Source organism: Vidua macroura, chromosome 7, assembly GCF_024509145.1.
Source record: "Vidua macroura isolate BioBank_ID:100142 chromosome 7, ASM2450914v1, whole genome shotgun sequence".
In the NCBI taxonomy this organism is placed as follows: Eukaryota; Metazoa; Chordata; class Aves; order Passeriformes; family Viduidae; genus Vidua; species Vidua macroura.
In genome coordinates, this window is record NC_071577.1 from 27,557,084 (window position 1) to 27,585,053 (window position 27,970).

Sequence of the window (27,970 nt, forward strand, 5' to 3'; positions counted from 1 at the left end):
GCAAGCTGATCTCGCTGCCTACCTGCTGGCATCTCTGCTAGGGATCTTCCCTCAACACCTCAAGCAAGAGCCAGAATTATTCACATCCAGCCTCCAGATCAGTTAGTTCACTCCAAACCTGATGGGTGACTATGCAAAAAAATTCTTCCCACACTGAAAGAGCCACAGTGGTAAAAATACACTATTCAGAGGTCCAATACCGCCCTTACAGCGCTTTTTTTTCTCAATCTCCTCGAATAAGCAAAGAGTTAATGAGCCTTTTGGAGAAAGGAAATCCACGGCAATGCTGTACCCATTGATCTGTGCCTACGAGATGGTTCTGTGTGCTGCTGGCACATCCCTGCTTGCTGCTACTGACGGGGCATCACTGTGTGTGTGCCTTCAGGATTGCTCTGATTTTCCCTTCCAACTCCCACCGCTATACAGATCACCTTTTGATGCTTTATGGACCACCTGTGGGCTGTAGACCATTGATTGAATAATACCAATTGCCACAGACGGTCACTTGAAAACTTAAGACCCACAGCTGACACAGAAAAAAATCCATCTATTAAAGGAGATGAAACTAGGATGCAGTACCAGATTTCACAGCCCTGGAGGTTCAAATATTGATTAACAGTAAACCTATTGGTGAGAATGGCAGAAGTCCTCTTGAGAAATGGCCTCTATTACAACTTGTTGTTGATAAGGATTAATTCCCAGGACCAAAATGACAAACAAGTGCAGAAAACAAAGCACTTGCATTTCCCATGCAACACAGTTGCTCTGGGAGGGAGCACAACCCTTCAATCTGTGTCTTTTAAGAAGCCCTGTAAACACAACAGACGGATGATTTACATGGGAAATTCTGCCTCTGGCATTCTATGGGGCTTATAAATCAAAGAGCTCCATTAGTGCCAGATTTTGCCACCAGCTTCTTGAAGGCAAAAGCTTTTCCCTAGTGCCAGTGGCAGCAAGGTTAACAGCTGGCCAGGGCTGCCCCTCAGACCAGGCTTGTTCTCACAATGCCTGGCTGCACGGTGCTCTGCTGTGACACAGACCACAGCACCACAGTAATATTTTATGAAGCTTTTTTATGAGCCAGCAAAGGCAGGTCCCACTGGCATGAAAAGGTGAGGGGAGAGCAGCTGCAGTGGTTTGGAGCAGGGTCCAGCCGGCTCAGTGCTGCCTCTTGGGCAGCAGCTGCCAGCACGCAGGGAAGAATGGCAATGAGACAAGCATACACAGTGCTCCTCCCAACGCTCAGCTCACCTAGTTCATGGATTATAGTGAAAAGGACAAAATGGAATTCCAGTTTAAATGAAAAAGAAAATTTTGAAAAGAAGCATAAACCTCAAAACTGCTGTTGTTGCCTGGAATTTGCATGGAGGAGTCCCTCAGTAAAAACAATGATCCAACTAAATGGGCTATTTTAACAACTCTTCCATTCAGAGGGATCCCCAAAGCTTTTCAAGGGCATTGTGGAAAGGGAATTTTCAGGAAAATGTCACACAACTGTGGTGAAATAGGACAGTTGTTTGATAACCCTGAAAGCATATATTTATTTCTTTACCTCATGCATTAATTCAGAGCTATGCCAGATCATACCAGTGAGACTTGATGAGCTTTAGATCATCCTTTGGCCAAACTCTTAGACTGGTCTCCACCTCCCAACAGTCAAGTGGAAATTGGGTGCAGTGTCTGCTCATGAAATCCTTGTTAATTCAAAAGATAAGATCAGATGCAGGACTTTATCTCAGCCTCCTCCAGCATGAACTCTCTGCACACCAAATGGCAACTTATTTACAGACTTGCAGAAGGTGGTTCCTGTAATGGCTCTGCTGAATACATTCTGCTCTCCCACTTTGTTAGATGGTAATGGGATGGGCTCATAATGAGTATGCAAGCAGCAACATCGGCACAATCCTCAGCCCTGTATGGTGAGCAGGCAGACCTGAGGTTAACTACCTTCTAAGGGAGGTATTTTAAGACATATGAAAAACTCTCATTTCTGCCAAAGTAACTCTGATGAGCTGAATTGAGGGGAAAGAAATAATCAGATTATATATGTGCAGAGGGCATACAACACAGATGTTAGCAATTTACAACATTTCAACCTTCAGTAAAAGAAATACAAGCACAGAAAAGAGCACTCCACCTTCAAATCTCACTTGTGACATCAGAGTGTGCTGTCTCCAGTGCCTGAAGAACAAGGACAAGAGGGCACTTGATGCAAGCTATCCAGAGCTTAGTGAGGGAACCAAAGGGAGACAAAAAGCAGCTAAGACTCTCATAAATCCCAGAACTTATGAGTAAAACAATGTCATTCTCCCCTTTAAACTTCCATAGCCAGATGAGAAAGATCATGAGGTAGGAGTTTGAGCTGTGATACAGAACATACTTCCTGGGGAATGACTCCCAAGTACTTGAGTGTACATGCACTTTAAGGAAAGAATGAATTTGCAATGAAGAAACAACATGAAAATATGAAAGAAGAAGGAGAAAGCATTGCCTAGCTTTTCACATTTTTTTCAGGCTGGAACAAACTCTGACTTTTACCTTCTCCAAAGGGATTTCAGTTCTGCTGAAGTTTGTCTTACCTGGACTGCAACTCAGTGGGGCTATTAGGTGTGGGTACTAAATCCAGGTTTGGAGGAAGCGAGTGACTAAAACCAAGTTATGGCAGGGGTCCTAGGTCTCTGCTTGTATATGTGGAAGAGACCAAGGGCTACCATGACAAGGACATTACTGCCATAAACACACCATATGGAAATACAGCACCCTCTGATTTTAATGGGATGCTACAGGGTATCTTTTCACAGAAAAATTATACTGCATCAGTGTTTGCTAGCTGCACCTTAGGCCTGGAAAGGTTTGTGGCCACAAATTTCTGCAACAATGAAAATTAAAAAATACATTTAGTTTCTGCTGCAAAACAAAAGTAACTCTCAGTTCACGCAATTGTAGAAACTCGTCCCTTTCACCTCAGCTCAGCCCTAAAACACAAAAAGATATAAAAACTAAAATATGATTTCAAAGTCTAAATGTTTGGGTTTTTTTCACATTTTACCATTTTCTGCATCCTGTGAATGCCAGCGGTGAAAAACGTTGCTTTGCTTATGTAATGGAAAAAGTCCTGCCTAACACGTCAGGCCAGAACTGTTAATATCTTGTCACAAAGCAACACAGTGAAATTGCATTGCTGTCATCTCCATTGCCCTGTGACCAGACTGGGAGCTGCGAAAAGCTCCTCCTTGTTTGGAGGGTGAGTTCAGTGCAGCTGCCCAGCTCAGGAGTTCACAGCAGGGAGTTGTTTTCTTTCAGCATCTGGCCTTAATTTTCTTTTTTTTCTGTTAGAGGGGGCAAGACCATGGGGAGAAGGAAAGGATGACAAGGAGGACTGCCCAGCTCCTTTAAGAGCTGAAGTTTAGAGATCTGTTTTCAATACCACACAGCTACATTTGGTACATGGATGGCAAACCTAAGTACTTTGCTTTCCTACCTCTATTTTCTCAAAAGGCAAGTTAAATTTTATTTCAGTATTCTTTCAAACCTTCTGTAGAAACAAAGTAAATTTACTTGGAGGAACTTGCTTGCTTAGGAGAGTAAATGGGAGATTTTTCCATCAATTTAAGCAGGTTTCAGCCTGAGCCCAAGAGAAAACAGCTGTCACCCTGGTCCAGGGACCAAAAGCTGGAGGGCAGGTTGTGTCCACTTAGCACATCAATCACCTCTGAGCATCTCTTTCCACTTCATGTCTCTTTCCTATAAATGCACCATAGTCTTCATGACAAAAGGTAAACAGTTATTTCTGGTTAACAGCCTTCTGAGCTGATTTGCCTGTTTCCAGACTCATGCTTCAGCTTCCAGTTTCAATACTATGACTCAAGCCAGTCTAAACCCTATCCTACCTTCATAAAAAGAAGCCTCATTTCTGCTTATGTTTCTTCTTTCCCAACAGCAGTTACATTTTTCTTTGTGAAACACCCATCCTTGACAAGAACCTCAGAAATAATATCCCCTGGCACACTGTCAGACAATAACCTCAGAAACAATATCCCCTGGCACACTGTCAGAGCTGCTATTAGGGAGGAGCAGGGGGGAAAGAATAGAAGAGGCACCTGTCAAAATTCTCCTCCCATAACGTATTATCTGAGGAAGTGACAGCTTTCCATCTCATCCCTTTAACAGAAAAAAAAATCATCTACAAAGAGGTAGTTAAACTTCCCTACACAGCAAGGATTAAAATGACTCCTGATCCAGCAGGAGTCCTACTGGGACTGCATTACACTTGTTACTTACTGAGGAGCTGACTGCTGTGCTCCAGCAATGCAGCGTCCACCTGGGCTCCTGAACCTTATTTAGACACCTCTGAGCTACCAGCAGTTTCTGTACAAGTAGGGGAGAGGAGATGCAATAATGTATCAGGGTCCATACTAATTCATCACTTCCCTAAATGATCTGCTCAAGTGAGAAGGTTATTTGCTGCTAATCCACCCCATTACACTGCGTTCATACCTTTCTGTCTGGTTAGTTGCTTTCCAAATACAGGAACAAATGCTGTTAACAACATCATTAACATCAGATAGATGACTGCCCAAAGTAAACTACATTTATATTAAGGATGCTGCTTATTATCCTTTTCCTGACAGTTGGTAGAACTGATCACAGTGTTTCCAATAAAACCCATCATTTTTACATCATCAAAATATTTTGGAAGCAAAAACATTAAAAAAAAAAAAAAAAAAAAAAAAGACTAGCCATTGAGACAATCTGTATAATATTCTTTTCTAAATTAGTCTGTATCAAAATGAAAAAATATATGAGTAATGATGGTGACATTAGAAAAATGAAGTTTCTTGGGTCCCTTAAGGACAGTGAAACACTTCTATTTAGACCAAATAAAATGAAACAAAGTATCGGAGAACTTCTTAACCCTTTGCACATTTTTTCCCCCTGTTCTGATTCACCCCTAGAAAATCCTAATTTATTTTCTTGCTTTGTTCAGTACCACCTTTCTATACTGAAATGGACAGTTTGATCTTTAAACAGTTCGAATTAGTGTCAATCTGTTTCCAGAGTCTGCCAAACTGTATCTTGGCAAAGTCTGAGATTCTGTATCTGCCAGAGACCTTTCCCAATAGGCAACATGGGTACAGTGATCTCTTTTAAAGAAAAGCAAATTTATCAAATGGATAATACACGAGTTACATCACTTGACCTCAGGATGAGAAAATGGTCTCTGTGTTCTTCCATTTCCTCATACAGATGTAGCCCAAATGCCTGATCCAATCTGTAGTTGGGCAGGTTGCCCTTCTTCTTCTTCCCAGCAGTGAACCAAGTGCAATTACCTTACCGTACTGAGACATCCTTTGCATACATATGTGAAGCTTCATCTCACAAAACTGCATTACATTGATGGAGAATGGATCCCTATCTTTAGATTTTAGAATCAGCTTTGTCTTTGGAGCACCTGGAGGTGAAGCTGTTATCATTGTTAATATCATCACTGCTACATAAATAAATAATAATAGAAGCAAGAAGCAAGCAGCAAAATTAAACCTGTAAATTACAAGTCTAAGCTAAAAGTCGGCAGCTAATTCCTGCTTCTGTTCAGCCTCCTTCACTTTATCTTAAAGGCAATCCTACATAAAGATAGTATTTTAAACTAAATCACAAGAAGGATAAATATTTCCCTAGTACCTTGACTACATTAACCTTAGCCAACAGACTGAAACTGCTCTTCTGCTGCCAACACTAATCATAGATTTCAGCTGTTCTACATAAATCTCATAGAGACCTTCATGCTTTACATTAAATTAGTGGGATTAACAATGCAGTGAATGTGTTTATGTCTGGCAGTGTTGGGGAGCTCTGGGAACATTCCCTGTGTTTAGCTTCATCAAAGTACATTTAAATAGCTGGTGCTGTACATTCGGTATCTCTCTGGTTGTAATTTGCCAGACGGATCCAGCAAGATGACACCAGAGAGGTGTTAGTTATTCCATGCAACAGTGACCTCAGATGAATACTGTGCTTCATTATCTAACATTATTTTGCTGTTATAAGGTTCCATAGCATTTGCATTTGGATCAGTAAAGTAATATCCTGTGAAAGAAGAAAAATAGGTAGGCTTGATTTTCTCCAGTGTTCTATAAAGCACTGAAATGCAGGTGCTTACACACGTATTTTTTGTTATACCCTCCTCCCCCATGCCCTATAGCAACTTCCATAAGGAAGAAAAGACAAGTTATAGTAGTAGGCAACTCCCTTCTCAGGGGAACAGAGGGTTCAATACACTGGACAGATCCTTCTCTTATGGAAGTCTGCACCCTTCCTGGGGCCTGGGTTAAGGACATCTCCAGGAAAATTCCCAGCCTGGTATGGCCCTCAGACTATTCTCTGAGACTACACTCAGACTGTGGGTGGCAATGAAGCCACAATCCCACCCCTCAGAGCAGTGAAAGCATGCTCATGTACATCAGCCATAGTCTTGGCCCAGTCAATTACACAGACTTGTCTCTACCACAGGAGGGCTAAATTTAATTGTTATATTTTCCTCCTACAAAACCGTTACTGTAATGCTTGCAGCATCCTACATTTGAGTCTTGTCATTGCACTTTCACATTGAGGTCCATCACTGAACCACATTAAATTAATCTTGAGGACACTAAAGCAACTTAAAGAAACCACTTCTCTTCCTCTTGCAATAAAGTAAGATGAGCTTTTTTCAGCATCTTGGCAGGCAAATGTGCAATGTCTTCCAAATGCATGTCTACCCATTAAGTTTCAACCACACATTTCATTATGCCAACCACACCAAACCTCAGCAGTAGGCTCTGAAGATCATGATGTTCTTTAAACTATAGCACAAAATAAAAAGTAACTTTCTGTTAGTGATCCAAGGAGGAGGCCTGAAATTCTGACTCTGAAGTATAATTTTTTGTCATGCAAATAACACCTGTTACTGTTTTTATGGTAGGACATATGGGGCGTCATGATACACTTGGCAGGCCCAAGATCACATCAGACCATCAATAAAAACTGTTCTACTACTTTTATTTTAGAAATTAGAAGATTATGGAAACTTCTCAGTGAGTTTGAAATTTCAGCGCTTCAGATTCTGAAATGAGCATTACCCCCATCTGAATGAACACAAGAGAAGGAAGGTTGAAATAATTGCTTTCAACAAGAGATGCAATAGATGTTTCTGTAAATGTGCAAATTGGGATGCATCATACTGAACTGTCCCTAGGACCTTCAATAAGAGTTTCATTCTTGTCCTTTCCCCAAGGAGGATCATCCTAGAGAACCTGTTTCTCTCTAACAGCACTCTCTAACAGCAAGGTGTGTGATGCTGCTTTTTGTAAGCTGCCCTTTTTCCTTTCCATTCCATATGATTTTCCTTAAATCATAGCTAGACAAACACTTAAAAACTAGAAATCTTAGAAGCCTCTCCAATGGTATCAATATTTCCCATTTAAGTATGGCAAAAGAGGTGGGAGTTGAGGAGGAGGGGGAAGTATGGGAAAAGAGGAAGGAGTTGAGGAGAGAGGAAATCAATAGCTCCTTAACAAGCCCTTCTGCTGAGGTGTGAAATCTAGCACACAGGGCTCTTTTATTCTTTTTATCTCCTGATCATAGGTGAAAGAAAGGATCCATGAATAGTATCCATGAAAGAGTTCATCTTTAGAACAAGAAATAAGAACACCTAACATCTTTTGCAAATATTAAGATGAAGGCATTGTGCTTAAGGTGTTTTTCTTTTTATCTTGAAAGTAGTATGAGTAGCTACACCTTGAAAAGTAACAAAGAAGGGAAGAAAGAAGCAAGTGTTTTTAGACAATGCAACCCACAGAGAGGAAAATTAACCTATTACAGGATTTCTTTTCAAACTCTTTGCACACAGCGAGGCCTGAATAATAAGCTGGGCTAGGATGTACGTTCACAGTTCAGTCTTCAAAGATGAGCTGGTTCTCTGGCAAACAGAACTGTGCAAATATACAAATTTAACTTCTAGTAAAGAAAGACACTGATATACCCTCAAGTGCTTCTGCATCAATTCTACAGTCTCATGCACATTTGAACTCACAGCTCTGCAGTACGTTCTGCAGTACAGCATTAATGAACACCTGAACCAGTACCCATGTGGAGAACACACGGCTTTGACAGCAGTTTCTTAAAACACCAGTAAATCAACACATTATTAATAAAGGAAAATGCAGCACTTCTACAGGCTCCCTGACCATTTATTATATGGTATCCTTGGAGAGTGTCAGATTAGCGTTTTCAAAGAGTCCAATTTCTCCCCATACAGGTGTTCATGTGACTTCCTGAGGAATGAATTGTGCTAAAGTCCATTGATTACTCTTGATTACAGGAGAGAAATGGACAAAATGCACTAATTTTAACCAGTAAAGTACAGCCTCAGGAAATTTAGTCTGAGCCTGTCAATACAGGTCTCTATGGTTATGTCAAAGGCACATGTGCTAACTCTGGAAATGTAACTAGCCTGGGTTATGCCTTGTGTGTTCAAAAACACATCCCAGCAGACATACGAGTGGAAAGCAGGCACATCAAGGAGGCAGTAAAGGGTACAGAGTTTGTAAGGATGCAGTGGGAAACACTGGTAAAGAAAGGTGCTATGTTTAAAAGAAAGGCTGGAAGCTAAAAGGGACAATGAGTTACTACTGACCATTCTAACATCCATACGGACTGAAATTCTTCCACGTTAGTGTGTTAGGTCTGGGTTACCAAAAACATGAACACGTGATGTTATTTCATTTGCTGGTACATAAGGCATTAAGATCCAAAACTACAAGCAGAGAGAAGCCTGTATCTGAATAGGGAGTGTAATTGTCCTATGATTTTAAACTCCAAATTTTAGAAAACAGAAATGCATAATTGCTGGAGTTGGCAGGCAAGGTACCCACGCCACGACACAATGGGCTCTTTAAACTTAACCAGCACTCAGGATGAAAACACTGCTATAGAGGAGCTTCTCTGCAACACTGTCCACACAAAATTGTAATTCAACACATAAATACAGAACTACACACAAACCTAAAATATTATTTTAAAGCAGAGATTAACTTCAAGAAACAAAATACATAAAACCTACAATTTGCTAGTTAGAAATTAAAAGTAACAACAGGATAAATTATTTTGAGAACCATATAAGTATTTTAAAGTCACCATATTGGAGATTTAAAATAAATCAAAAGCACTTTTGCTGAAAACAAATTTCTTTAAAAGGGAAGAAGTAAAAACCATCTGGTAAAATCAGAGACTGAGAAGCTATTTGAAGTAGGAAGACTTTCCTCTAAAGAGGTCACAAGTAAAGAATAAAAATGTAAGTACAGAATACCAGCATAACACAGACCTTTAAAATTTCTAAATAATTTGATAAAATGCATAAGAACCAGTAATTAATACCTTTCCGAACATTTGATAAGAAAAGAAAGAAACTGATAAAAATGCTTCAAGACAGCCTTGAAAAAGACAAGGCCATCACTGAGATGGTGAATTAATTCTTTTCATGAGAGCAGAGTACAGGATACAGCTTAGGGTATTTCTAACTCTAAGCTCTTTTTCAGTTATGGGTGAGAAAATTATTTTCAGTTGAAGTACCTAATTAGCAAATAAAAAAACCAGAGAAAATCCACAAAGATCAGTTAATACTCTTCCACAATTTAGAAATTCAGTATAAAATTGCTCAACTGTTGGCTGTGATGGCTATCCTATCAAGGGAATGTACTTCATTAGCAGAGAAACAGAAGGTGGCAAATACAAGAGCATGTTTTAAGAAGCTTTAAGACAGACCGTGGTACCCACTTACAAATAAATTTACGAATTATGAGAAATTATTTTAAAAATCAGAATAAACAAACAAGCAGATCATTATATAATGACTAAAAGACATCTTGTTTTTTAAGAGGAAATACAGACCTTACAGATTTATTATTAGCCTTCAAAGGAATCAGTTTATGGATTGATAATGATGCTGTAATTGACGCCATGCACTTGCACATCCATCAACATTTGTTGAAAACCAGTGAAAGAAGAAAACCAACCAAACCAAGCTCATATATGACAAAATAAAATGTGCAATTTTGGGGATCTATTCTGATACTCTGGCTTCCTAAATGTCATATCAAAGAAAACACAGAGTACAGAGAACTAGCACAACTCGGTGATAACACAAAAGTTGTTGGCTTGTGAAAATAAAGACTGACTGAAAAGCTGCACAAGGATCTGATTGATATAGAATGGCCAGGCAGTCAAATGGAAAATAAAGAGGATCAGAAAATGTAAAACACCACACCACACAAACAAAATAATCCTCATCACATAAGCCATCTGAAATAGCTTGAAAATCTTTTACTCTCATTCAGGAATCCTGAAGCCTTGTAAACTGCTGGATCCAAACATCAGTTCTGGACTTAAAAATGGCTAAAAACCCAAAGAAGTTTTTAGGAATTGCAAGAAAAAGAAGAGAGCCAGCCATCCAGAAAGCACTGAAATTGCTTTATATATTAACAGTTATGTGACCCCCAACTTAAAAACTGTGATGCTTTTGTCTCTCCATTTCACAAATATATAGTTGAATTGGAAAAAAAATATAGAGAACAGCCATAAAGTAGGCCAATGATATTAAATATCTTCAGAATGTTGAAAAATTAAACAGACAGGGATTTTTTAGCCTGAAAAAATTATGTCTGAAGTAGAATACAACACGGAGCTATAAAATCATGAATAACAGACATAGCAGGAGATTGGGGAATTATTATTCATGTTTACTAGAACATGAAAGCCAAACCCCCAAAATAATTTTCAGAAAACATGTGGACCCAGTAGCTTTTATTTTACTAGGGATTTCTAGATGTGTTTTCTTGTCAGATTTCTAGGTCTGTCTATATGAATTGTCAAATCCATTGCTAAATTTTACTGATCTCTTCACCAACTCTCTAAAGAAAAAAACAAAACCTCAGAAACCACAAAACTAATAAAACATATAAGCTGTTAGATAAAGGGGTATATTGAGATTCATAATTATTCAGTGTCTCAAAGCATATGCTGACAGAAGAGTTGAAAAACATCTATTTATTTTCCCCCAGTGAAACATATTAAGGAAATTTCTTATTTGAAGCTGGTGACATTTTATAGGAAACTGTGAATAAATGGGAAAAAAAACCTGCAAAAACCGAACGAATTTTATTTCTGAACTATTTATTCATTGGCTCATTTTCCAATAACTATTCTGAACAGGAGAACTCTGAAAAATGATAAAAATCTAATTTAATTTCAAAGTTTCTCTTTGAAAAATGTCACCAAAAATGATCCTTTTCCTTGAGCAGAAAACCCAATACTGACACAGGTAGTTTTTCAAAGAGAAAATTTATCCGTAATTTGACTGGTCAGAACCAGGGATAGGAACTGCAAAGTTATCTGGAGATCAAACACAGGCCTGGTATCGTGGTCCATCAGTTTCCTTCCCCTCCCTCCTAACCACCCACCCAGCCTTACAAACTCTTATCTCATTTAGGAAGATCCAGTATCTGAATGGACACTACTGAAAAAAAGATATTGTTAGTGCTCATTTTAATGACATCCTAACTTCCCAGAATACATTTATTACTTTAAACAGACATTTCTGCCTCAAATTCATCCAGAATTAAAGAATTGAAGATTATTATTTGAGCATTTTCAGACAGCTCTTACAAAAAAAAAAAAAAAAAAATTATCTTTGGACTGGACGTATCCTGCAGGTGTCCCTCCTGGGGGTGAGGGCATGGGGGATTCCCCAAAAAGCTGCCAATTTGCCCAGGTGGCCCAGTTTCCAGCAGCATTTTAGACCTTTATGCCAGCCAATGTGCACAAAGTCAATTGTGAACATCTTAGCTCCCCCAACGCTCCCCCAACTCTGGAATACTTTAATTATGCTGCAATACCTACCCCATGTTCTTATGTTGGGACAAACCGAAACACTGCCCATCAGAGAGAGCAGAAAGGGAGAGGGGGTGTGTGGGGTGGGGAGGATGCACAAAGATTCATCCATCATCACCATCACATTTTGACAAAACTGATGCTACAAAAGCAGCACCTTTCTTTAATACATCTGATTTTATGCCATTATTCTGCCACGGCTTAGACAAGTTCAGCTGCACCCCAGCAAGGACAATCACTTATTCATCCTCCAAATCTCCAAGATGCAGAGCTTTATCTCAGCCACCAGGAAGCACCTCTCTTGGCAGCTCTTGGGGATTTGCTGACTTACTCCAAGGTTCTCAATCCAAATGTTATTTCCAGTTCCAAATCCAAACAGATGGAGAGGGACAAACTGGGGAACACTCCAGCTTCCAGGCCTTACAGCTACACTACCAGCCTCCTCTACCCAGCAGAGAACAGCTGGCAGAAATCGGGAGGGCCAGGATACACTCCTTATATTCATGGGAGCTCCCATTATCTATAAGGAAAAGAGAACTGAACATTTGAAGCAGATAAACTCTTCTTTCTTTCATTTTGTACCATAAAGGTTGATAGAAAAGACATGGTGTATTTCTAAGGGTGTATTTCATTCACCCTAACCACCAGTTTTCATCACAGTTGAGTCAAAAATCACAAACTCTGCCCCTCCTTTGCGTAACAACCCAAGGCACAATCAGATCACCCTGAATACAAACTGCTTCAAGCACCTTCATGTGCTGCAGAGAGCAAGTTCCATGTCTGGTGCATAGGACAATGTGTGAGTTGATCTGTGCCTCACTCTAGAAGAAGGAAATAACAACACAGGGCCAGGAAAACCCAACTGTGAGCTCTGACAATTAAAGAAAATTAAATTGAAGTGGACTTGTAAGATTTTGGACCCATGTTACAAACCAACATAACCTGTGCTGATGATCCCATTAATTATGTATTATTTATTAATTAATTTCTCTTTCAGTGAGGTTGATTAAGCCAGTCCCAGCCTGAACTACCATAAAACTGAGAGATTTCTATCCCCTTAGAGAAATCACAAAGGCTTTGCCAGCTGACTTGGAGGTCTCTTTAAAGGACAGACTGTACCATTTGATAGCTTTGCTCTGTCATGATTTGTTACAAAATCATAACCTCAAATCAAGGTTCTACCAGGAACTTCACAAACCATCTTTATTTATCTCTTGCAAAATGAACCATTCATAACTGGATTGAAGGGGGGTTGAGCAATAAATCTTGTTAATTGCCTTCAATCAATTAAAACAGATTTCTGTTATTTCAAGCAGGAATGCTTGGTTTTGTTTGTTTGTTTTTAACTCAGAAGTAAAATGTTTTATTTATGTAAAACACCCTAAGAAATTCAATCTTCTGTTGAATAAATCCTGTACTTGTAAATAGAAAAATAAAATTTATGTCCATATAATCCAACAGGATTGAGAGGTGAAAGAATTGAAGAAAAAAGACAAGGCAATGAGAATGTTCAAAACTGAGACTCAGTCTTTTAACTCATATGATTTCATATGTCTAGATGTGACTTTTTAGGACCCCGTCTTCATTTCTGCAACTTTGGCTAACACACACTCATCCTGCAGATGTGTAAGCAAAGGGTTCTTCATGTTGACCCAAGAAACTGGAAAGGGCTGTGACATGACCTGTGTTTATTTGTTATGCTGATGCTACAGTGGCTCTCAAATAGCCACTTGGACTCCTGCAAAAGACTAACTGCAATATAAACAAATCCAGATGGCTTTGTTTTGACATATGTAAAATCTTGAATCTGCCATTGGACTGATGTGGAAAATCTCTAGCTTTCCACCATCCAATTAAATAAAAATAGCCTATTTTTACTGCTCAGGCAGATGAGCACACAGCTCTCAACAGGGTAATATCCAGGGCATTTTAAACTCTCTCCAAAGATCTGGAAATCCTAAATGCATACATTTTTGTATCCCCATTCTGGGAATGCACATAAGCCCTAGTGTTGAAAGACCCATAGCAATTAGGTTAATTGACATTACATCCTATTGCTCCTTCCTTTTAATCTGGCAGAAAAATCATCTAGCCCCAAAAGGAGTTAATAATACAACATTACAAAGTGCTTTGTGTCTGTAATAATATATTTCCTCAATGCATCATGGGAACAATGTGCTTAATTGGATTATGTAAGTGGAAAGGTTCTGTGATTTTTTTTTTTTTTTTTTTTTTTAGCCTTCCAAGTTTTTTCTGTGTTTTCTTGTGCTTTTTGTTTTAAATATTAAATGCAGGAAATAGACTAGAACAAGAAAAAAATGAAATAGGTAAACAATAATGTGATTGTATCTTGTTTCTTAAATGCATTACGCTATGAACTATCAGAACATAATTAATGCCAACTTGGAAATATGAGCTTTTTTTCCCCCTTTTATGGGGGAGAGTGGGCATGTGTGGGAAGTGGTGTACAGCTGTCATCAAAGTTCCTCAATTCCAAGCTGTGAAAACCTTACCTAACCTACACTGAGGAGTTGAAAACCTTTGCTGAGGAGTAAAAGTCTGCTGTACTGACTATGTGCAATGCTAGTTTAGGTCACTGAAAGCTCTGCCTATCAGACTCCCTCTGATGACTGACTCTAGCGTTACCCAGGGCTAGAAAAGCCATTTCAGATGTGCCTGCAGCAACCACTGCCAAGGCTTTTGATGCATCTACTGCACCACTGACTTGTCTCAGTCATGTTAACCCAACATTCTCCACCAGCCCTTCACAGAGGCTCTGCCAGTCCTTGGCTTTCTGCCTGTGTGCCACAGGAGGCTTTTGCAACTAATTTCAATCCAAATCTTGGATTTGCAAGGCAAGATGGGTTGAGAAGGTGTGAAGGACACTGTTCAGCAACAAACAATGGTTAACACACTGCTGGGAATGTACAAAGCCAGCTCACCTCTCAAGGTTTATACTGATCTGGACAACAGTTCTCACAAACCCATGCTACAGCTGCTGAAATATGTACCACCTTCTGAGAACATGATTAAGGAATGTCACTAAAACGATTCTCAGCAATACATTCTTTCATCACTGAAGTTCTGCTCATTTCACTGGGACATACTTTAATATACACTTGAATTTTGGTTTCATAGAATTGGGTTGGGATGGATTATCCATTACAAAGATTATCTAGTTCCAACCCCACAGCCATAGGCAGGAACACTTTCCACTAAACCACGTTATTCAGAGCCCCATCCAGCCTGGTCTTGGCATTGCTGCAAACAGAAGACAAGGCATATCGCTGTAATCACAACTCCTCTGTATATATGCAGAATGAAAACTGGTGTCACTTGCATCTAAACCCTTGTGCATTCCACTTTGTGATTCAGAACTGTATTTCTTCAGTCACAATCATTATGTTTTGGGTGGATGTGGCTGTTAAAGTAATATGCAATTTAAGAAATGATACTGTAGCAAAGCAGTTCCTACTAAAACAATTCACACTGCAGATAACAAAGATGTTCTTGCAGTCTATTTTTAGAAAAGAAGCAATACTGCTGAAACTGACTTTAGTGATGAAAAGTTGTATTAAAAGGCACTCAGGTAGGTCAAGGGGATGGACAGCAAACATTTTTAAAAAATGGAACAGCTTAAATTCTTCAATGTGCAGAAATGCAGACATATAGTATGAGTTTTTCCACAACTCTTTTACCCTCCATTGTCCCTTGAAATAGTGTACAAGAAAATGCATCTAATTTATCGCAGTAATATGACATCTTATAGCACCTAAAATTCTTTCAGGCTAGAGCCTGGCACCAAAATTTTCAAGATAGCAGCATACTCATTCCACCTATCCTACAAACTTCCTGCTTCCTGGTATCTATGATTTTACAATTTCTTGTGCTTCAGTGCTCGTGTATCTTACAGTTACTCTGTTTTGTCCTTAACAACTTGCCAAGTCTGCATAATACTCAGCAATGAATATGAAAATATGAATTAGATTTACCATTATTAGAGACAGTCAGGAAATCGTATTTCCTCTCAGAAGTGATCTCCACTAACAGCCTAGCCTGTTCTGTACACATCCTGAGGTACCCACAGAAATTATATTCCTTCTATGCCATTGAACTGCTTCTCATTCTGACACTACAATCACTCAGCTCTGGCTCATCCCGGGCTGCACAGCAGGAGGGCTAATTCAGCATTCCTGTGTAGTGCACTTCCAAATGAACGCCACAAAGTGACACGCTTAACTGCTGCTTCCCCAGCCAATTTCAAGTCACTGTGATCCCTCTAAGGTGAGGAAAAGCACATGAACCTCCAGTGTTGACTGAACTGAAAAAAAACCATCTTTCTAGCAAAAGCATCATGTTATTCTTCTATCAAATAACATTGTTTTCTCTTTTTTCTTAAAGAAAAAAGAAAATCCAGCATGATTTTCAGTGTCACTGAGAAAAAACATTTTGTAATAGATTCTGTTAACTTTGGCATTTGTCAGTTAAGATGCATTATACAAGCAGACAGAAGTATTTCAGAATTAGACATTGCAGTTATTTAGCAGGTTAAATATTAGGAAGAAAGTTTACCAGTCTGTAGTTTAACATTCCTGGGCTGCTCTCAGGGTGGGCCCAGTCTCTCTGGTGATACCTGAAGTGCATCTACTGAGCTCACAGTTTAAGTGGATATCTTGGCCTTGTCTCAAGATGCTACACTGACTGCTTACCCATCTTTCCCCTGGTTCTACATCCCACTCCCATGCCAACAGAAATTAACTGCATAAACCATGAGGCATTTCTAACATTCTCCAGATCCAACCCCCTGGACTGAACAATAAGAGGACACCAGGACTCACAAAGCCATTTATTTTTTTGCCATTTAATCCAGACAGTCCCTGGGTCCTGACTTCTCATCTGTCAAAGAGGGGTAAATAATACCTTGTCAGTCTTTTTCACCTACTTACAGCTTCTCTTCAGGACAAATCATCTCACTTGATGGATGTTCCTGGTGCATGGCAGCACACAGCTCTGATCTTAGCTAAGAACTTGTTCTACACTTTTTAAAAAATCCTATAAAGTAATAGCAATGTAGAAACATATTATCTTTCTCTCTTGCTAGAGAGCCATTATCCAGAGTCCACCAAGCTATTACCACTAACTGCAGGTGTCAAGAAACTTGACATCACTTGAAAGAGCTAAAAACTGAAAGGAAGTGCTATAATTCAATTTTAAAATGGTTTTCCAGGTATACAGAAACTGCGATGGCTAAACAGAGGATGACAAAAATGGATAGAGGAGTTGTGAAGTTACTAAACTTGTAGAATATAAATAGCTTGTGAAAGGAAATTAATGGATTTTGATAAAGAGAAGAATGCAGATAGGCAGAAAGAGAGAGAGAGAAAGAGAGAGAAAGAGAAAGAGAAAGAGAGAGAAAGAGAGAAAGAGAGAGAGAGAGAAAGAGAGAGAGAAAGAGAGAGAGAAAGAGAGAGAAAGAGAGAGAGAAAGAGAGAAAGAGAGAGAGAGAGAAAGAGAGAGAGAAAGAGAGAGAGAAAGAGAGAGAGAAAGAGAGAGGGAAAGAGAGAGAGAAAGAGAGAGAGACCTCTAAGAACCCTCTTGGATGTTGCATAATATTTGTATGGAGGCCATTTTAGGGGGAGCCTCTCACCTATAAATTAAACAAACACACAGTGATAGATCCCAGTATCCTGTCACATTTACAGTTAGAAAAATTAAACAAACAAATTCAGAGTCCAACATATCACCTAAAAGGTACAGAATCTTTACTTACTTGAAAAGAGAGACTTCAGCAATTTTTGAATAGGGTTAAATAAAATAAATATACTGGTTTCAAAGGATATATGCTTATTTAAACCTGGGGTAACTTTTACCTCTTTGACATGCTGCCTCCCTAGCTAGAAGTTAAAATTACTGACACACATTGGAGTGTCACATTTTAGGGGATCTAAGTTAAATTATTCTGTTATTATTCTTCCTTGTAGCTGCTCCTTTGATTGAAGCAGAATTAATAACAATTTGCATGTTAAATTCTTTATCACAGACGCAACATTTCCCTCCCCAGCAAACAGAATTTATGTTTGCAAGGAGGCATCCAAGGGAGGATAAGGGCACCTCCAGGATTACATTCCCCTTGGGATCTGTCCTCTTAGACCTTGACCATTATTCAAATAGTTTATCCAACCCAAAAGATTGCAAAGTTCATGGAGCTGACCAGGAGAAACAATATCAATTTTACTGTGGCTGTTCATCTTTCAAAATTATCACCTTGCTTCAGTGGTCTTTCTGAAAAAAACTCAGATCTAGTTTTTCAGGGCCTTTTAGCAGTGATCAGACAAGGAAAAGCTAGGTGATACTGCCTGCTGCAGACATTCAATAGCAGCAAATATGGACCTCTCATCCTAGTTCTGAGCCATGTAAGACTCAATAAAATCACACAATCAGGTTTGCTTCTTCCACTCTTACTTGGTTTCTTTAAGATACCAGCATGCTTGCACACTTATACTAACACATCCATCCATCCACCATTCTGTGTCAAAAATATTAAGGCTGCCAGGCAGGGGGAAAAAAAAGCTTGAAAGCATCAGCATTCATTTCTGTAGGTTCTACCATGAACTCCTCCCCTCCTCTCTGTTATATGGTCATTTATTATTTCTGCAGGACCCAGGCTTCAGCCAGCAGTGGAGAATGTTTCTGGAGATCTCCACTGCCAGATGCAGTTCCTCAATAAAGCAGGTGTTCCCACTAATATCTTCACCCTTGCATAAATCTGGGGGGGGGGGGGGGGGGGGGGGGGGGAGGAGGGGAGAGGGTGTCACAGTAAATGAGGAAGAGGAGAGGAAGGCACAAAAAAATAACAGTTTCATTCATGAGGCCTATGAGAATACACTTTAAGCCCACCTGCACTTCAGATATGGAACTACTACAATTATGAGATATCAATTTTATGGAAACAAACTAAAAAGATAATGAAGAGAGTTTTTCTATAATATTGTTTACATTTCATCAAAAAATGCTGATCCATAGGAACAGTTCCTATAGTCTATGACAGCAAGGCAGAGTAACTGATTTCAAGGCTTTCAACCACAATTTGGAAATTTTAGGCTCAAATCCTTATTGACCCTTATGCACACCTGGAATGTGGGCATTTAAATAGGAATCTGTAAACTTGTTTTGAACTATGCCTTAAGGGATAAAGCTCTGGCTCACTTCATTTAGTGCTGGTACCTCTCTCCACTTGCTTAAAAACACTAATCCTCTTATCAAGAGATTGATCTGGAAGTGAGAGAGTGGTTTTAGTGACAGGTCACTCCTGCCTCTCAAGCAACTACTTTGCCTTAAATTATTTGCAGAGGCCACCTTGTGGACAGGGTATGAGGAAAACCACACAGATGGACATGCCAGGAAGAAGGAGCAAGCACGACTTCACTCATCAGCAAAAGGCTCAGGCTCCAGCTGCCGGGACTATGCCTGTACACCACCCAGTGACCTTAAAATGCAGAGCAAGTATCCATTTCTGGGAATAGAGAAGGCATTTTATTCCAATAGCTACCTCTCACTATCATCAGGGTTGGTCTTTCTGATTCATAGCAACAATTTTAAATGTAGCTTTCTACCAGCAAAGAGAGAGGCTCAGTGCCTTAATGACACATCAAGGGAGGCAACAACTCTCCTTGGCACCAGGCATGTTCTTGCTCTCATTTGTTTGTATCTTTTAACAGGTCAAATTCTTGTTTTCAGCCTATGTGGTGGGGGTGAGAGGGAGGATAAAAAACTATCTAAAATGCTGAGATCTGATTTTTTTCACCAGGTAGTATATGCAGCTTAAGTAAATTTATATTTTTCTTCATATGCATATAAACTCATTAAATAGTTTTATTTGCTTTAAGATTCCAAATTAATTTATGATTTTTCCTTGTGACACAATTAACTTCAAAAAATCATAATAACCCACTATGTCTTTTGGATGGTATTAAAATAACAAATATTTGTAAAATAAATTTTCTTGTGAAGTACACAAGAGCGTGTACTTCACACGGTGGAGAGCATAGAGTGAGTAAAACTTAAGATGGCATATTGAAGAGAAAACAAAATATTGAATAGTTGCTCATTAATTAAAGACTATCTGGTTTCTATGCTGAAAGGAATGGAGGATGCTGTGCAAAAAATAGTTTGTGATCAGGTAATTAAAGCCCTTCACACTGCACACACATTAGGGGGTCTAATTAAGTTTGCAATGATATTTTCTATCCTTCAGGTTTCTAACTTCATAGCTTAATAATGTTCTTTAAACATTTATTTTTCATTTGCAGTAGCTCTCTGCAATACCCCAACAAACTAGTTACGCATTAAGATGTTACATATAAACGTATCTGCTTTTGATCTTTCTTAAAAGAATTTCTCAGTCTTTCTCTCAGACCACAAACATAAAATGAAATATGTAGCACTTTCTTCCCTACCAGGAAATTCAATATCTCTTTTTTTTTTTTGCCCCCACAGACACTTTCAGCCCATAGAATATGCTGTGGGATCTCCATATTCATTCCACTCCAGCTTTGGAGTTAACAGCTAAAGAGCTCTCAGTTGCACAAGAAACAAAGTTGCTGACATCTGTACCACAGATCTATAGATAAGGTGGGATTACCACAGAAAACAGCCTTTTACAAAATTCTCTATCATCTACAGAGTTCTCAGCTTTTCTCTATGACCTGGGTAAAAACAGGGAAATCTTCAGCCCTGCTTTGCTTCTTTCCTCACTCTTTTACAGAACCAATTTAAAGCAAATGTTGTATTGTTAAGTGTGAAGTACGCAGACGCAGGAATCTTCCAGTCTGTGAAATACCACTGGCCTTCCTTTGCTTCTTTATCCTAACAGAGGAGGAAGCTTTTAATACTAAACTTTAAAAGCATTCAACTATAACCAGTTGTACTCTAAGAAACAATCAGGTGGAATTTCCTGGGCAGAAACTGATGCAGACGAAGTTTGACCTGAAAATGAGGAAGAATTTCTCTATTGTGCGGTGACCAAGCACTGGAACAGACTGACCAGAGAGGCTGGGAGTTGCCCTCACTGGATGTACTCAGGAGCTGTCTGGACACAATCCTGTGCCATGTGCTGTGGGATGGCCCAGCCTGAGCAGGGAGGTTGGACCAGATGAGCACTGTGGTCCCTTCCAGCCTGACCCATCGTGTGAAACAGGATACACGCCTCAAAACAGAGGTATCACTTAGTGCTGTGCTGATGTACACCACCTTTCAGCAACATACTTAAAATCTTTCCTTCTTTTCATGAGCTCTGCTTTGCTCCAGCAGCCAACAGGCCCAGATCAGGTGCCTTTTCCTCTGCAGCATCTGGGGGTGCTGAAGATGCCTGGGGCCAAACTGCCCAGCCCCACACTCAGTGCTACTCAAGAAATACAGAGTATTAGAACTAATATCCACACCCCTTCTGCAGAGCCTCCATCCCTCCCCTAGGATTAATAGAACCAACCACACAGTATAAAGTACAGGTTACTTATACATTAAAGAGAGCAATGCTTATAAATTACCTCTTCTCTGCAGTGGACAGTTACAGCCAGCACATCATCTTATCAGTAAGATTTTTCTCCATCTAATTCTATTTGCTGTTCCTCAGTGAATATCAACAATAACTCATTTAGCTTTAATGACATTAAAAGTAGAGACTGTCCTTGAGATAGCATCTAATTTTTCTTTATGAAAGCCAACATAAATTCTATGTACGAGGTCTCTGACAGCCTGGTAATAGAGGTGTTGTTAAAGTGAGCTAAAAATACAAACCAAGATAAAAAAAAAAAAAGTATCTTTCAGAGGAATCATTAGAGAAATTGATGAGGTCTGTTTGCTTTTCTTGCAGTCTCTGAGGACATATTATGTATATAAAGCATGGAGCTAACACTAAGTCTGCCACACAAAGATACTAGTTGAACAGATCTTGACCTTTCCTTCCATCTACGCAATAAAGATAAAGGTTATTACAGGAGTTCTGCAAGAGCCCCTTATTATAATAATCTCACACTTAATATGAGAGTTAGCAAAAGTGTAGCCATTTTTTCCCTTCTAGGTATCCCTGTGCAGGGGGGAAAAAGTGAATAAATATGGCCCTGAAGACCTAGATCAAAATGCAAATACTTAACAGACTAATGCTGCCCAGGCAAATAGTTCTACTATTTCCTAACTTCCTAACTTTCTACTTGGCTTTGTAGCCTTGCTATTTGCATTCATATATAGTTGTGTAGATGAATGCAATTATTAATAGATTTGTGAGTTTGATATGTACAGCTGAGTGTTCCCTACTGTGAATAACAAAATTACCAGTACAGTCAGGGATTTGGGATCTGGGATTTAGCCCCTCTAATTTCCTTCCATCCATGATCTCACAACATCCTTGTAGTCCTCCTGAGTTCCCTGCCATTTTTCCAAATGACATAAACTTTCCTTTTTAACCTGAGTTACAGACAAAGAGAGAACAGCAGCTGAAAACAGAGAAGGTGCATCACAATAATCAAACCACAGAACTGCTTAATGCAGTGTGGTGACAACACCAGAGACATTCCCACTGCCAATTCCATCAAGGAAATGCCAGTCTACACCCGCTCTGAAGAAGACACCTCAGTCTTGGTCAAGAACATTCCTCCAGGTTGATTAAATATGGATGGAAATTTTATGTTCATATCCCAAGCAATGCAAACCTTCAATTGCTTCATAATGGAAAAAAAAGAAAGTATCCGCTGAGTGGACAGTTTTGTGGGAGAGAGAAAACACCAAAGTTGCACAATTCTCTGGAGTAGCTACTACCAGAAGGGAAAGTATAAAGGAGGCACACACCAGGCTGTGCTTAGAATGATATCAAATGGTATCACTGATTTTGCTCAGCACTTTTCTGTGTTTGAATTACACATGTAGCTCAGGAATATGAGGTCAGCATTACAGCTTGCCCTGTGTAGCATCAACTTAGAGTAGCAAGAGGAAGAAAACTCGATTTTCATGGGACAATTTTCTTGCAACGTCTTCTTGTTCTGCCATCTCTAACTGTTCTCCTCAGGGAAAATAAAATACATGTGTGGAATTCTTTTCTAATATATTTTGTCAAGGACATTAACTACATTCTTATTTTTACTGTCTGTGGGAAAAAACAAAATCATCCTATTTACATAAAAGGCTAATGTGAGACAAGAGCTGGTTCCTGGAGCAAATCAAAATCTTGTAGCATGCCAGCAGTATATTTCACCATCATAAATATTATGCATGACTTTATAGTTTGCTACACACACATCAGCCTGCAATAAGGAAAGGGCATCTTTGAAGTTACCAGTCATGACTGCTAATAGACTATTTTTACAGAAATCCCCACTGGAGTCTGAAAATGCAAATTCAGATGCTCTGCCTGGACTGCAGAACAAATGAGCCTCAGAGGCAGCCCCACTGCCCTGGCCCTCCATTTGTGCCCACTCCTTTCTGAAGTGCCTGTGCCCCTCCAGGCCAATGCATCCAGATTTCCAGTGGCAACAAGCACACCATGAAAGGTGTCAGGGAGGAAGATGGTGTGGCTCATGCTGATATTTGGGATGGGAAAGGTCAGGGTGCACAGATAAATGTGCTTTACCATCTCTCCAAAGTCCTGCATTTAGGGTGGCTGAAAAACCCTGGGAAATCTCTTAGTTCACATCTCTCTTAAAAAGCAATCAAATACATCAGTTTATTTCATCATGAAGGTCTAACCTATTTTTAAGAACAGTTTTCCTCTATTCTGTTAACAAAAAGCCAAGAGAAAAGAGAATTAAGCTTTGTGCAACTATCCAGCCAAACTGTGATTAGACATGGAGTAGTACCCAAGAGTAAATTATTCCACAAATAAACACTGAATTGTATTTCTGTATTTGACTTCAGCTTTCTGTAAGTCTTCATGAAAGTCTTTTTTTCTGTTTGTGCTCCAGTTTCTCCAAGTTTGGTTCCTGTTCCTTTGTTACTGGGTAAGGACAGTTAACAGTGTACTGAGCTTTACAGTAATAACTCTTACACATCAGTTTAAAACAAAAGAATTTTTGTTACTTCAAATAATTGGAGGGAAAGCCAGTATTCCTGAAAATGCAACACAATACTTTTGAAGAAAATAATGATACACTGTAAAGTGCACATCAAAGATAAAGTAGCTAATTAGCTTGAATAAAGATTTGGTGCACCATCAAACTACCAGTGCAAAACATGACTTTCGTAAATGTTATCTGGAGAAAGCTGGTAGGAAAGACCTTAAAAACAAGTTTCTAATTTAGAGTGAAAAAAATTGTACTTTCTGACTGTTCTGGCTTGCTGGTTCTTGTTCTGCCAAGAGACAGCAATTTTCTCTGAGTCTGCAAACACTAGCATTTTAATAGCCCAGATGAGTAGTAACCTTTGACAGGTTTGGGCAGATAAGGTGGAATTAATGTCAAGTTCTTTCTGAAGGGATTTATTTACCCTCTGTTTTGTCACGGATATTAAAAGGTCAGATCCAGCCCTGATCGTGAGCATCATTATATATCTCTTAATGCTTCCAGGACACTTGGATCATGAAAGCTAAAAAAAAAAAAAATTACAGCTAATGTGAATATTAATTGTGTGGGTATCTGATAGCCTCAGGAAGAGGAAACATCTCCCTTGGACACCTGGCAAGAATACATTATAAATCTAGACTTACATGAATCAAGGCTAAAATTTAAGCAAACTTTGTGAAATGTTGCAGTGAGCACTTACACAGAAGAATATTAATTTGAAACTTGGTGATTAGCCAGCAGTGATGCAGGAAAGTTGAAGGTCATGATTTTGGCCAAAAAGAATAGAAAAAACCAACCAACCAAAAAAAATTATAAAGGCTCAAAAATAAAAGATAGGACAGAGAGATTTTTGTACTACAAGTAAATCTTGCCATGTTCATTTTCTAAAGTGAGTAATAAAGAATTATTGGTAATTCTAGATTCATAATTTATTAATAGCACTGCAGGACTACATGTTGAAAATTGATAAAATATATTCATCAATACAGTAATAAATTTAAGTGGCAGCACATAACTTCAGAACCTCTCAACTGGGTAGCCCTAATATTTTGTCAGCCCAACAAATCTTTTTCTTCTCCCTTTAATTTTCAATTAAAAAAAAAAAAAGAGATAAAGCCTTATCCACAGTGTTTTCAGCCCAAAAACATAAATCTCATTGAACAACTATATTATCTATTAAAAAAGTTGAATAAAGCTTTTTTCTCAGTTCCAAGAATTAAATATAGTGAAACTTAATACCAAGAAACAACAAACTTTTAAAGATTTTCTTAGCATCCATGCACACAATAGGATCCTTTGAGGCCAGGAACTTCTACCTGCACTGTCCAGTGTACAACTCTCTCCTTGCTGCAAGTCCTACCTCTGTGGCCAGGATGTTAATGAATTACCTTCCCTGTCCAGCTGCCCAGGAGCCACCCTGGCAGTCGCACTCTCACACCTGAGCCGGGACTGTGGCGCATTCGCAGCTGCGCACCCAACACTCGCAGTCAGACCAGGTTTCCCTAACACCTCTTGAAATAATTTCATCTTGATCCAATAACTAAATAACAAAATAACAGCTTGAGCTGGTGTCTCCGAGGGCAGACTTTGAACAAAGGAACCTCTGGGCTTTTATACCCTCACACTCTAAGGCAGGAAAGTCTGGGGGCTGTTGGCTCCTGCCCCCAAAGCTCCACCTGCAGCTGCTCACTGAGATCCCTGCACTGGATATGCTGCGCAGCAAGAACTTGTCACTGCCTTGCTAAAGGCAATCCAGGGGATGTCTCACTCCAGTACAAATGGTTTCCATGATGAGAACAGCTTAAAAAATGGGACAGCACTGGTGACAGAGTTACCAGGTGTCCCAGCTGATACTGGAGCAATTAAACCCCAAGCTGAAGAAAGCAAATTCTGACTAACCTACGGCATATTAAAACATGAATAGCATTATTCAGTATGTATTTCCAAAGAGGCCTTTAATGTTTTGCCCACTGGGTAGCAGGTTCAGAACTGCCTCCAACATTACCAGAAAACTGCAGCACACAAGGACTAATGAACCCTGGAAATGACCCTTGGGATCACAGAATGAAGTCCAAGGTCACATATAACAGACACAAATAAAAGCCCTACTTACAGCTTTCGTTTTGAGAACAGTAGTGGACCAGAATTTTCAGTTGTATCCAAAAGTCAAAGGAAAATGGAAAAATTCCTCTCTAGCTATGTGATTATGTTCTCTAGAAAAATTAGTATACAAAGACTTTTAGAGAATTAAGCTTGATGAAACCAAGACTTTTTTTTCCTTGGTTTTTATTCCTGCAATCTTGAGTTCATAGTATTTCTTATAGGAATGGTACTAAGGAATTCCCTTTGCTACTTCTTAAAGTAGTGAACTCTATTTTTTGTATGCACTACATTAATGTTTAGTAGCTAAGTGGCAACAAAACCTGTGCTATAAAAGTTAATAAAAACACTAAAACAAATAATATGTAAGGAAATTACATCCAGCAAAGCTGGTAGAAGGGCTAAATAATATAAGCAGCAAAACTACACTGAAGAGAAAAAATTGGAAAATAAAGGTAAAAAGAAAGAGGGAGAGGTTCCATAGAAGGAACTCTACCAGTCTCTGTAAACAGGGAAGATGACTCATTGATCTAAATAAACACTGAAATCTGCTGATCTCCATGCAAAGCAAACACCTTCATTGGGATAACCTTCAACGTGCCCCACAATAGCACCTATTTTAATGCTTGCAAATTTTCTAGCTTTCTTTTTCATACATAGTTTAGCTTTTTACTGAACTGCAGAAGTACAGTACCTTGCCTCAAAGTATTCTGCTCATCCCTCTCAAAAAAAAAATCAATATTTTATAAATATGGTTTTAATATATTTCTCATTACCTTCCTGTTCTCCCTGCTATTTCACTCATATGCAAGTTCAGGGAATTTTTTGCTGGCTCAGGTGTTTTTCCCAGTGTCACTGACCATCTCACACCTCAGCATGCCACAATGGCCCAAGAAATCTGTGTCTACAGCAGATTTTTAAAGAAAAGGTCATGTCTACAATACTGAATTAGCCCCCAAAGGCACACTGATTAAGCAGCCTTTGCTCCTCTCTTGCCCCTGACTGTCAGCCCTGCTAATCAGTAAAATCAAGCCTCTAAGCTCTCATACCTATTATGTTCTTCTCTTCCTTTTTCTGGGAAGGGCAAGGCAAGGAGTGACAGCTCAAATGTGAGATAAAAACCAACAAGCAAACAAAAGAAATGCCTTTTGTTCCCCTATACATACTTCTAAATGCTCTGATTTAACATCTGTAAAGGACGTACCTCTGAAGCCCCACAGAGGAAAAGAATAAGTGACAGCTCAAGTTTGACTGAGTGTGAAGCCAACTTGCACAAAGTTACTCCAAAGTTTTGCAGCGAGCCCTGAAATCTAAGATGTTGAAGGACACAGCTGCAGTTCTCTAAGTGTAGAGACTGACAGAGGTAACCATTTATGGATCTTAGCAAAACCTAGAAGCATTTGCTCAGACAGCAAGCAACTGAGTGGATTTAACAAGCAGGATAATAGCTCAGGGTGTCATTTTGATCTGAATACATAATTAAAGGGGATCAAGAAAAGGCTCAGGTTTAGAAGTGGCCTTGAATATCTGCAGCCTAATTAGGATTGATTTTGCCAATCACTGCTCAGAACATGACTCTTCTGGTTGCACTTGTTTCCAGTAGAACATATCAGCTGCCTAGAAATCAGCATAGCTTCCACAGGCACTACCCACCTAGAAAATAGTGTGGGTTCAAACCTGGCCTATGATGCTTAGATACAAATCCTATGGGCTGCTATCTTTTAGCTTTAGATTACTCACGACAAGTGCAATCAATAAGGCTTGTTAGCCTGAGGCTCAGAAGGGCTGCAGCTGTTTTTTCATCTTATCCTGCATGTGTAATATGATAGGGCAGTGAGGGGGCACAGATGAAGTGGCTTGTTATTTATGACAATATCAATCAATGCACTCTATTGCTA

General features: G+C 39.2%; 1 protein-coding gene across 1 annotated transcript in view; it reads right to left on the reverse strand.

The window, feature by feature from the left end:
* The window catches only part of CNTNAP5 (contactin associated protein family member 5), a 200,544-nt gene that overhangs the window by 150,277 nt on the left and 22,297 nt on the right, over positions 1 to 27,970 (reverse strand). The gene's annotated exons all lie outside the window — the stretch shown is intronic.